The sequence below is a fragment of the Emydura macquarii genome, unplaced genomic scaffold (genome assembly GCF_026122565.2).
Source record: "Emydura macquarii macquarii isolate MOO-44397 ecotype Brisbane River unplaced genomic scaffold, CSIRO-AGI_Emac_v2 contig_1263, whole genome shotgun sequence".
NCBI lineage: Eukaryota > Metazoa > Chordata > Testudines > Chelidae > Emydura > Emydura macquarii.
The window spans coordinates 9730860-9743022 of NW_027131400.1; positions in this window are offsets into that span (position 1 = coordinate 9730860).

Here is a 12163-nt window from a genome sequence, read left to right on the forward strand (position 1 = left end):
GTATGTTTGACTTATCAAACTGTAACACTTCAGGAGTCTGGTCAGTTCAGGACATCACTGGTAATTAGAGCTGGTTGAAAAATTTTCAACATTGTTCCAACAGAGGATGTGGGGCATTGTGGTGGAGGGAGACTTGTGCAAAAATAGTAAAGGGGGGGGGTGCAAAAATGTTGCCACCCAAAAAAAAAATTTTTTTTTGACCAGCTGTAGAGCTTGTTGAAAATTTTATAATCCTTTAATGCTGTTCTCTATGCTCACATTTAGCCAGTGTTTGGTCAATCTCTCCCAGGGATTTAGCTTCTTTGGCCTCCTCTTTTATTATGAGCTAATTTTTGCATCTCCCATAGAGCTCCAGAAACCACATAGTATGATATCACAACATGGGAACGTTCCAGTTAAGTCATTCTAATAAAATGCTCAATCCTATGAGCATGTTCATCCACTCAAACTGACCTCTTTGATTCTGCAAAACTAAGTCAGAGAATCTGATTACCTGGGGCTAAATATCACCAAATCTGTGGAAGACTAGGGAAAACAGATGTAAAACATTCTGAATGTTTAACCATGGGAAGAAATTCATATATTAGCTGCTTCTTAGGAGTGGGAATAGTAGCAGCATGGAAGGAATAGGAACATGACCTTGTGTATGGGCGGAACCAGAGGATCAGCAGGGAATCCTGTCCCCGGGCTGGCAGATCTTGGAGCACCTATATAGAGTGCCTGCTCTTTGATAATGCCAGCCACCCACCTCAACAAGAGAGAAACTTGATGGCACTGGCTTCAACTGGGACAGCTCCAGCTGCACAGGGGAGAAAAACATGGGATGAGGGGTGCCCCTCCCCTTCAGAGTCTCTAGCCATTCATTCACTAGGTTGGGGAGGCAGGGAGCAGGCTTCCTCTTTCATTAATTTAAATCCTAGCCTGGGCCATCTAAAGTCTCTTCTGGCTCCATTTCAGTAGCTCTACCCTCCTTGTGCTGGACTGGTAGCCTCAAAACTGTGTTTTACAGATGCTGTGGATGACCAATCACCTGTTTTGGGGTCAGAAAGGATATTTTTCTTCCCATGGGGACAAATTGGCAGAGGCCTAAAAAGTTTTTCATCTTCCTCGCTGGATCCTGGAGATGCAGTTTAAGTTACATAGGAATAGGATTTAATAATTAATGATAATACTCAGTAAGGATTTAGTGCATTGCAGCTTGTGGCCAGTTTCTAGTGTGGTTAAAAGGCTGAAAAGGATGGTTGCCAGAAGTAAAAGACCCGGCATTTCACTGATGGGCCTCAGGGGATAGGGGAAGGCCTTGTGGTCTTTGTGGGCTGAGGTCCACCTTTAGTACACTCTGTCCCCCTTGAGGGAGTTGGGGAAGTGATAGCACTCAGAAGAGTGAGCTGAGTCCTAGAGGTAGGTTGAGGAAAATCTACCACAGTGACCACATGTCCTGATTTTATAGGTACAGTCCCAATATTTGGGGCTTTGTCTTATATAGGCACCTTTTGCCGCCCACCCCTTGTCCTGATTTTTCACACTTGCTATCTGGTCACCCTAGTTATGGGTTATATGGTAGGAACCCTGTAGCCCCCAAACTGGAACTACTTAAAATGCCTGGAAGGTGAGAGTATGGTGACAGGATGGTAGCACCCCTTCTCTGTGTTAAATTCAATAAAGTTGCAGCCCACCACTTAAAATGCAACTCTGTGTTTGGCCTCATTCGCCAGCATCTCCATCAATATAGCCAAGGTCTTCTCACCTGGAACTGTGGCTGAGTCAGCACTATGCTGCCATGGGTTCTCTGGTCTGCCGCTGATTCACATCTGAATCACACCTCCTCTTACGAAGCGGGGTGAAACTGTGAATCAGATGTTAATGCTGCCTAGAGTGACTGCTCTCTAGCTTCACTATCTCCTTCCAGTCAGCCATGCACTCTGCAATCCCACGGAGCCCCAAATGTCCATTGTTGCTCTAAAGGAGCTACGACCAGTAATGCAGGGCTGCAAGTCAGCATGATATGGAGCAACTATTTTCCTTTTGTGTTCCCTTGCCACACTTGATGGGTAATCATCCATCTTCACTTCCCACTGTACAGAAGGAAGGGACCTCTCCCACTGAAGTCAATGAAATGTCCAGTGAAGTCAGTGGAAGTCTTTTAATTTATCTGAGTGGGAAGTGGATCACGTCTAAAAAAACGCTATTATTTTCCCATTAATTAAACTTCTATGACTTTATTGGCTCTTTTGCCTGTTACATCTAGTCATAGTCCTGCCAGCTCTCAATCATTTGAGGTGACAAATGTCATTTTTGTCCTGCAGCCCAAACTGAAAAGTTTAATACTACATGGTAAGAAAACCTGTTTCATACTATTTTCCCCTTCTGATTTAAAACAGTGAATATTTTTTAAAAGTGGGAAATGTGAGTACGGCTAACTTGCCATCTGTTCACACATTAGATGTAATTATACTTTTGTGGCTCATTTAACATTGGGAGGCATGGAAAACACAAGCTAAAAGTTTACTGCAGTTCTTAAACACATACAGAATCTTAAAAGAAAATATGGAGTGTCCATATTTGCCACTGAATTCAACACCCAGTTCTAACATTACAAAGCCACTTTAAACCAGATTTATACATCAATTAATCTGCACCTGCATACTGTTACAAAACAAACATCTTTACCTTATGTTACAAATTTTTTACTATTTATAATGTTTGTTTAATTTTTGCATTTTACTCAGTTTATAAAATGAAAATAGATTAATCAATTTTACATTTGCTTAGAGTCATTGAATAGTCAATTTCACTTTCATGTTCTCATGCAAACACAGGGTTACAAAGGCTTCAGCGGAACATTTAATGGGTTGTTAGTTTACTAAATTGTTCCGTTTGAATTTTTTTTAAATGTAATGGAAACATTTCCCTTGGTCTTAGGTTTTGTAGGAGCTTATCATTATAAAATCAAGAGCTTGATTCTCCCCTACCTTGCACCTGTGTTATTAATTACATCTGTGCTAGGTGAGTATGAAAATAAGCTTGCTAACCTAAAATCAACAGAAATAATTTCTGTGAAAGTCTGTTAAATTCACTGGACCAGTTTAAAACACAAGGTGCAAGGCAGTGAGAATCAAGTCCTGCCTATCTTTACAGCTGATAACTAAGATTTCTAGGCATGTGGCAATTGTCTATTTTTGTCTACCAGCATATGAACTAGCATGTATTTGTGTATACAAAACATGCATGGAAATGTTTAATGTTTTACTAACCACAGACTTATACAATTTTATATTTTTCAGATCTGATGTTGCATAATAATTTAAGAAGTAAGAATACTACACTGAGATCTTCAGTTGTTTTAAAGAATTTGATACTATATAGTATAAAGATCATTCCACTGTGCCTGTTATAAGGTCTGCTGTGCTATTCCAGTACAGAGTATGAAATCCAAAACAGCAAAAGCTTTTCTCTTTCAATTTTTCCTTGTGTGTGTGTGTATATATATATATATATATATATAATTTTAAGACTAATTTTAACTCAGGGTTCTGATGACATACATGAATGAGCCACTCTCATCAGAAAATGCAGTCTGTGCAACTTTACCATGCAAGAAATGCCTATTTTCCCTGTAAGATTTCAATAAATCCATGAAAGTTGAATAGGCTCCATTTATTTAGGGAGCAAAAATAGAAAGAGGACAGAGCCAATGACTGCTTTTGAGGACAACCTTCTATTCCAGCAGAAAATGTATAAGGTAGGGGATCTGCTGTGTCTGTGGGTGTGCAGGCATTTCCACTGGCAGGTATTGCTGAACTGCAATCGGTATGGGGGTGGTAGTATTTCCTATGAACAAATTGCTTTTCCTTTATTCAGACTGGTGCACAATTATATTAAGTTTAATATGCAACATTATATTATGCCATTTATATTTAAAGTAATAAGTGTGTAGGAGGAGTTTGCTTGCAGATCAATTGACACATTAAGCAACAGTATTGAAGGAAATAAACCACAATTCTCAAGCAATGTGTGTTCTGGAGCAGTCTTACCCAATGAAAAATGTAAATGGCTTGAAAGTTTCAACTTTCTCTGTCCAATATTATGCATGAGAGAGACAACATAGCCTAGTGGATAGTGGACTAGAGTGTTCTCTGGCTCTGATGTGAGATATTTACAAGTCACTTCGACCCAGAACCTTAGAGGTATTTAGGTGTCTAACTTCCATTGAAATCAATAGGATTTAGGCACTTAAAAACCTTTGAGGATCTGTGCCTTTACTTCTCTGTGCTTCTCTATCCCTTCCCTCCCTTTCTTTATCTTATCTATTTAGAGTGTAAAAGCCCTTTAGGGCAGGGATGGTCTCTTATGCTTTTGCAGAGCACCAGGCACAACGGGATCTGGATATCGATCGGTTGGGGTGCTGCTGAAATGCAAACAAATAATAAAGTTTAGATATTTTCAAGATGCAAAGTTCAGGTCCAGATTGTGAACACCCCAAATATATGTGATGGATATTACTGTAATAAACTGCAGGGTAATGAGATAAATTGCATTTATCACCTACACTCTGCCCAGTAATCTCTCTCAGCTGTATAACTTCCAACATTCCAAAACTTTGGATATGCTTCAAATAAAAGCCATTTTTCTTCACCCTAAATGTTTTTCTTCTTTGAATTAATAGAAAAGCTCAGAAGCTTTAGGTGCAATGTACAATAATTAGTCCAGGCGTATTGGCAGGTTTAAAGTGAGATATTTCATGAATCATCAGGGCTAGGACTAGGAGTGGTAGTTTCATCTCACTAGATTGGTGGGAATCCTCTACTTTCAATGGGATACAGCACTTGACAGGGTGTGAAATATCAGAACAGAGAAATTGCAACTTTATTATGACTATAAAAGCTATTTGGGAAAATTTTATGAGTTTCTGAAAAGATATTAGTTAACGATTACTTTATAAGTTTATAGCACATAAAGAAGACATGACAGTGAGGTATATGGTAAAAAGATTTTATTGGCATTTGTTTGGGGTGACATGCATAACTCATGGCTTCATCACTCCTGAATGTGTCCATCCCAAAATTATACCAATAAAACTTTTATATACATCACATAGTTTCTCTATTTCTTTGCATATAGAAAGAGAGGATCCTAGTCAAGTTCAGCCAGAAGACTCTTTTCCAACCAGCTGTTGGCCCAACAGTAGTTTAAGTTCACAGGCTTAAAGTAGATCCTCTATGCTTTCAGCTGACCCTTTTCTGCTATGATAATACCATAAAAATGTGTGTGCGTGTGTGTGTGTTTGAGTGAGAGAGAGAGAGAGAAGCCTGCCCTGCCATATTCACTCATAAAATTATTCACCCAAGGGCCTGGGGAGGAATTATGGCTAATCCCCTTGCATGGGAAAGGCGGTCCAAGCAATGAATACTTGGAGACAGCAGTGCTGCCATCATGCAGGAATGTTTGACACCTCCCACTTATTCCCAGATTGAAAAATATGTCTATTAGTTAAAGTAGTGTAATTTTATTTGTACATTCATGATCATTTGCCACAAAGCTATTTTTTCCATGCCTGTCTATAAAGCCTTAGCCTTCCACTAGTGATGTGGGATTGTGAGAACGCTAGGTGAGAGAAAGGAAAGCAGCTGAATCTAAGCAGTGTTAAGTGGCTCTCACTATAGCATTAGAGTGCTAAGAGTCTGATTCTATAAGTTAGGACAGGAAATGGAATCAGGCCATATACTTCTAGTGAAGTGAAATACAGCACTGAGATTTTGATACTGTGGGAAAAAAATTCCTTTCATGTTCAAAATACCTACATACTGTAATTGTAGATATGAGGTAGTGAGTAAACGAAGGATTAAAAAGCTACAATGTAGTGTTCATGGCCTGTGGCCATATCAGTCTAAGCTGTGACCATGTCAGTTCTTGAAAGCTGAGCAGGGTTGTGTTTTGCTAGTGTTAAAATGGAAGACTGCCTATGCTAGGTTAGGGAATGGTAGTTTTGGTAGTATTGACCAATGCTCAGGCAAGGTGCTAGAGATTTCAAACTGAGGTTCTAACCATTTTGGGTTATTTTATGTCCCATGACACCTTTTGAAGGAACACGGTGCTAACCCCTTATCACTTCAGGTAATCATATTTTGCATACCTATATATCTCCTGTAGTTTCAAATGTACACAGTGGATTTCAGAGCTGTCCTAAATTATTTGTGTAAAATTACTGGGGGCTGGTATGCACGTGTTGTATTCCAATCCATCACCATCCACTTAAGGACTTTCATATATAAAGGGCTTTTTTTTTTTCTTTTTTGTGACTGAGAAAGTATTTGAATACATCTGATAAGAAATATGTTATTGATTTATTGTTTACATGTAAGCTTCATATGCAAAGTTTTGATGTTTGTTTTTTCTATTGATCAGATGCCAATTAATAATCCACTACCATTACATTTAAAAAACCATCAAAATCTCAATCTTTTTCAAATTGCTTTTATAAAAAAATATTGAGTGTGAACAATAGGCCACATTTTGCCCCTATTTGCACTGTCACATATCTGGAGTAACTTCACGAAAGCCAATAGTTACTTAGGATTCATGCTGGTGTATTGATTGATAATGTGAATCGATCCTTTTTCAGAATACAAGAACAAGGGAACACTCAATGAAACTGGAAAAATAAATTCAAATCTGATAAAAGGAAGTACGTTTTCACAGGCTGCACAATTATCCTGTGAAACTTATTATCCTAAGATATCATTGAGGCCAGGAGCTTAGCAGGATTTGGAAAAGGATAACCAGAGTAATAACCTTATCTCCCTCATATTCTGGGACCAACACAGCTACAACAAAACTGCAAACAGAGTAATAATCGTAATTACTAATTTATAAAAGAGCTCTGGAGGGGATATAAACCCACAAGCTTCAGGGCATAAACTAACAACTATTCAGGTTTAGGAGGATACTTTCCCCGGGGAGGAGGGGAAATGTTCTTCCACAACTACCCACTGCAGGGTTTCTTCCTCAGAAGCTGCTGGTACCTACCACAGTCACAGACAGGCTACTAGGCTAGATGGGCCCATTGCTCTGAGCTGGTATGGCCATTCCAATAATCTGACGTATTGAGAATAGCTTGGCCTGCTGCCTTTAATATTTTTAATGACAATGTAATCAATTCATTTCTGTAATTCTATAATTGGCTTCTTTTTAATTATTCAACATTTATAACTCTTCTTTTGAGTATAATAACTTGATACGATAGTTCTGCAGATGTCTGAACAATACCTTGATGTTAGGAGATTTCAACCACTACATAAGCTGCCCTTACTCATGTATAATGATAGCACATATTATTTGTATGTAGCCAAGCAGAGAAGCACTGTTCTGAGATAAGCAGCATCCCTACAAAGGGTTGGCAACAAAACATCCATATTCAGGCAGCAAAAAATATAGTATCTAACTAAAGTGATGAAAATTCAATCCCAGTAGAAAATATTTTTACATTCTTTTATAAAAATGTCTGAAGTGAATTTTAATCTCATGAACAGTGCTAGATTTAGTGCACTGGAAGTTTAAATCCTCTATTCTCAGAGCAGCTGCTACACAGACAAAGCAAGCAGTGCAAGCCTTGTCACACTATTTTGTAGGCACTCCCTCCTGGAGTGTGAGGGGGCAATTCATTCTGCATGCTCATTCAAGGTTGATCAAATCCCATTGAAGTCAATGGAAATCTCTCTGTGACTTCAGAGGGCTTTGGATCAGGCCCAGGACCCTTGGCCTCTCTGATGAAATCTGTCACAAAAGTACAGTACTAAGTACTGTTAATTGTTGTGGCACATTATGTGATGGACAGGTATGTGCAGTAGAATTGGACTGAGATTTCAACTCATTTCTGCCCATCCCAGAGTCCTTAGCTAGCAGGAAGCTGATTTTTCAGTAACAAATTCAAACAAAAATCAGAGCCAAAGAATGATTCTTTGGAACTGCTGAAAACACATTGACCTAAATTTTCAAACACCGAGGCAACTATTTTTCACAGATACAGCTGGCAATTATATTGGCAGTCACTTCAAAAATTTCCAACTGTAGCTCTTCAGAGTTTAAAACTAAAGTATACCTGATAAGAAGAGAGAAACAATCGGGCAGCTGGGCATTCACTTAAATGTGTAATTACATTGTGGAGTCAAAGAATTAATCATAGAATTGATTAATAGAATACCTGGCCTGAAATTGGTCATAGAAGGCCTGGCCTGAAGTTGTAGCCTGAAACTGAAATAGAAGCCCCAGACTAAACCATTAACAGACTGCCTCAACTGAAATTATGATAAAGATGCTAAAAATCCCACAAGAGGTCTCTGAACCACACTCCAAATGCAAGTTCTCTGTTATAAGCCTTAAGCCTTTTGAAGTCTGTGAACAGACTTCACCTGTTTCGATAAGTACTGGTACCTGCCCCCCTTTGTCTTAACGGCCCCATAGAAACTCACTAAATACAAATTAGCATTTTGAACAGGTATTGTGTAACCACCCATCTTCGGGTGATAGCCAGGGTCCCTGAAAACCAGTGTATAATCAAGTGACTCGTTGGGCATTCCTGTGAGGGCATCTGGTGTGCCCCACTGTGCATTGTGATTGTCTTTCCTCTTACGTATAAACTGTTAATCAAATTCCATGATACGATCAACATGTAAATGAACCTAAGCAACCCCTATATAATCTTTTTGTTTTTGGTAGCCAGGCAAAGTGCCAGTATCCAGCATCTAGACATGCTGCCTGGGCTTCCCTTTAGCTAACGTACTCGTGTGTGTGTGTGTGTGGGTGGGTGGTGTGTGTGTGTGTCACAATTAAAGCTGCACTCCATCCAACTCTAAAGTATAGCAGAGTGATTTTTTTTCCTCGACAACATCTTCAGCATAACTTAGCACCTCATTTTGCAAACTTTCTTGAGCATGTTACGTGACCCCTACCACACACTTAAAACACATTTTTTTGTACTCAAGGTGGAAAGACATATCAAGTGGGGGGTTCCATAGGGATTGGTCCTCGTTCTGTTCAATATCTTCCTCAAATGATTTAGATAATAGAATAGAGACTACACTTATAACGTTTGTGGACAATATTAAGCTGGGAGGAGTTGCAAGTGCTTTAGAGGACAGGATTAAAATTCAAAATGATCTGGACAAACTGGTCTGAAGTAAACAGGATGAAATTCCATAAGGACAGATGCAAAGTACTCCACTTAGGAAGGAACAATCAGTTGCACTCATAAAAAAAATGGGAAATGACTGGCTAGGAAGGAGTACTGTGGAAAGTGGATCACAAGCTAAATGAGAGTCAACAGTGTTACACTGTTGCTTTTTTTTTTTTTTTTTTTTTTTTTTTGCGCAACAGGGTAGTTAAGCACTAGAACAAATTGTCTAGGGAGATTGTGGAATCTCGGTCATTGGCGGTTTTTAAGGGCAGGTTAGACCATCACCTGTCAGGGATGGTCTAGATAATACTTATTCCTGCCTTGAGTGCAGGGGACTAGACTAGAAGACTCTCAAGGTCCCTTCCAGCCCTACAATTCTATGATCTACTCAACTAGCATGAGCTGCAGAATCTTCAAAAGACATTAAAAACCCCATAAATATAATGTCTTTGTTATACTCTTTTTGAAGAAAGAGTGCAGAAAAACTGAACATCTTGGGAAAAAATAGAAGATGCTCTGAGGCTGAACTTCCAATTAGTCCAACCTGGGAAAACCTGCTGGCACTCTCATGAGCAATCCTTGGCTGTTGTCTTAAAATTACTGCAACCATTATTACTGGCTTTGGAAAGTATCTACCAGGATGGGACAGATCTAAGTAGTGAGGCTGGTGGACTACTTTTGCTACTATATTCAGAGAAGACAACACATTCTTTCTCCTGTAAGTCTACTGTTGAAACGACTTAGGTCATTAAACAATGCCATCCAGGCATCTGCCTCAACAGTAGTAGATCTTTGTCCAGTAATAGAAGCTACACGTGGATCAATCAGAGTGATGTCCTTTGAAAACATACTGGAAGAAGCAAAGACTTCAGTCCAGAAGTTGACTAACGAAGGCACTTACATTGAATCCTTAAGTGAAGAGGTCAAGAAGTATTTGTTAAGCCAGCTGAAAAAGTACACAGATTTGATTCTTACAAATCTACAACAACTTCTGGATTCTACTCAACCTCTATGTAGCTATTATAGATGCCTCTTTTATAAAACACCGACAGCTGAGTGGAGTGAGGCACTACCAGCAATGGGGCTGCCATGTGATCAGGACAGCATAGAGAATTTGAACACAGAGTGGAATATCATACGATGAATGAATGAAAATTTGACTTCAGCTTCTTTTTTTAATCATTACTAGTGGCTTCACCCAATCTTTGTGTTATGTTTCCTGGGATGAAAGAAGTAGGAATTCATCTCTTGCTACTCCCAGTCACAACAGCTACAATTGAGCATTCTTTTTCATCACTAAATAGAATTTTGTGTTCTGAAAGAAGTCACCTTCTGCCTGATCATGTGCATGAACTAATGACCATATCTGTTGAAGGACTGGAAGTGCTAGACACAGGAGAAGCCACCAAAGATGAATGCACTGCATTCGAGAAGTTCATTAACAGAATTGTACAAAATTACAACAAGAAACCAAGAAGGATGTAGATATAAAGCTCCATACAAAGTTTGAGTAGCCAACTTAGGTAAAGTAGGTAAAGGCTGACAACTAAAGACTGACTGAAGACCAAAGGCAATATGGAAGGATATGGTGCAGCTGCCTTTTATGTCCCTTGGCCTTTTCCATGCTGCTTGGGGAAATTTACAGAAATAAGATGGGGTCCAGGTCACATGAGTAAGTTCTGGTGACTCCTCAGGTGTAGCCCCTGAATTCTTTCCCTGGGCTTATTGTACCTGTGAGTTCCCTTAATGGGCCATCAAGTAGCTCGTGCTGCAGCCATCCAGTCTGGGGTGTCTCCTAGAAACACAGCACAAGTTGAAATACAGATACATCAAACATATCCATAACTTCCAATACAAACATGACACATACACAAATATCTTATTTAGCAAATATAACCTTTCTAATGGTACCTGACATGGCCTATTGTAATTTTGAAATATTAATGTTACATAAAATATTATACATGGTCCCCTTAATCCAGACAGCATGACAGTGGGGGGCTCACACACACGCAAGGAACACAGGCGCATGGATCAAGTGGGATAGAGTGGGGTAGGAGCAGGCATCAAGGGGTGGGGAAAGGAAAGGAATGGGTAGAAAACAGGCCTGAGTCTGGGCAGGAAAAGGAAGAGATTCTCAGGGGTTGGAGGTGCAAGCAAATTAACAGACACTCTAAGGGGATTGGGGTGCAAAAGGGTGGAAATGGGGGGGGGGAACTACTGCAGGGAGGCTGGTGGGCAAAGCGGAGGGAGGGAAGAGCTCCCCAGCCAAAAGCAGCTGGGGAAGGGAGTTCAAATTCAAGAGAGGGGAGAGAAGGAATCTGTGTGGCAAAGTCCTTGTTTGCTGCTGCAACAGTCCTGGGTGGAAGGACTGCAAAGCAAAAGGGGGGTGAGGAGATGCAGCTGTTAATTGGGGGTGACAGTAGTGGGGGGAGAATGGAATAGATGGAGGTCTCCACCCCACTCGCCTCACAACAGTAACTACCAACAGAGCACAGATGAAAAAGGCACTCAGTCCAGCAACAACCCCCGCCAGTGTCCTGCAGCAGCCCTGTGTGCTCCCTCAACCGTGGTGGTTCTCCTCTTTCTCCTCAAAAGCAGCAACTAGCCAGCCAGGAGAGACCCCAGAGAGGGCGGCAGCAGTAGTGGTGGTGGTGGTGGTGGTTCTGGGCTGGGTGGCTGGGAGGGTCACTCCCTCCCTCCCTCCCTCCAGACAATAACAGCTGCCCGGAGACCGCCAGCTAGCAGGATAGGAAAGATCCAGGGCTGTGGAGGGGTCTAACCCAGCCGGAGAGCTGCAGCAAACCCAGCTCCGGCAGGCACCTCTGGCGAATCCCCTCCCTGAAGGCAGCTGCACTGGGGGTGGGGGAGATTCGTGGGCTCTTTCTTCACACGCCCTCTGTGGCTCCAGCTCATTAGGAGGCATTGCTAGTGAATGAGCCGCAGCTGCTGTTACAAGGCTGGGGGCACCGCCTGGCGCACACCATGGGA